This window comes from Penaeus monodon, chromosome 30 (assembly GCF_015228065.2).
Source record: "Penaeus monodon isolate SGIC_2016 chromosome 30, NSTDA_Pmon_1, whole genome shotgun sequence".
NCBI classification, from domain to species: domain Eukaryota; kingdom Metazoa; phylum Arthropoda; class Malacostraca; order Decapoda; family Penaeidae; genus Penaeus; species Penaeus monodon.
Window position 1 is genome coordinate 15,468,269 of NC_051415.1, and position 231 is coordinate 15,468,499.

The window sequence follows — 231 nt, forward strand, 5'->3', positions numbered from 1 at the left end:
GTCACGATCAGCAGTGAGGTGGCACTGCGTGGAGACCGCGGCGGGAGGTTACTTAAAGACCGTCCTGTGATCATGACTGGTAATCGGGTTCCATCGGGATACATGCTAAAAGGCTAAGTCTGTGACTCGTCTCTTGGCTCGAGTTGACGCACGTCCTTTGAGTCGGATGCTTGGGGGACGTCGCGCCGGCACTGCTTTCCTACACTCATGTACATTTTGCTACACACGCAA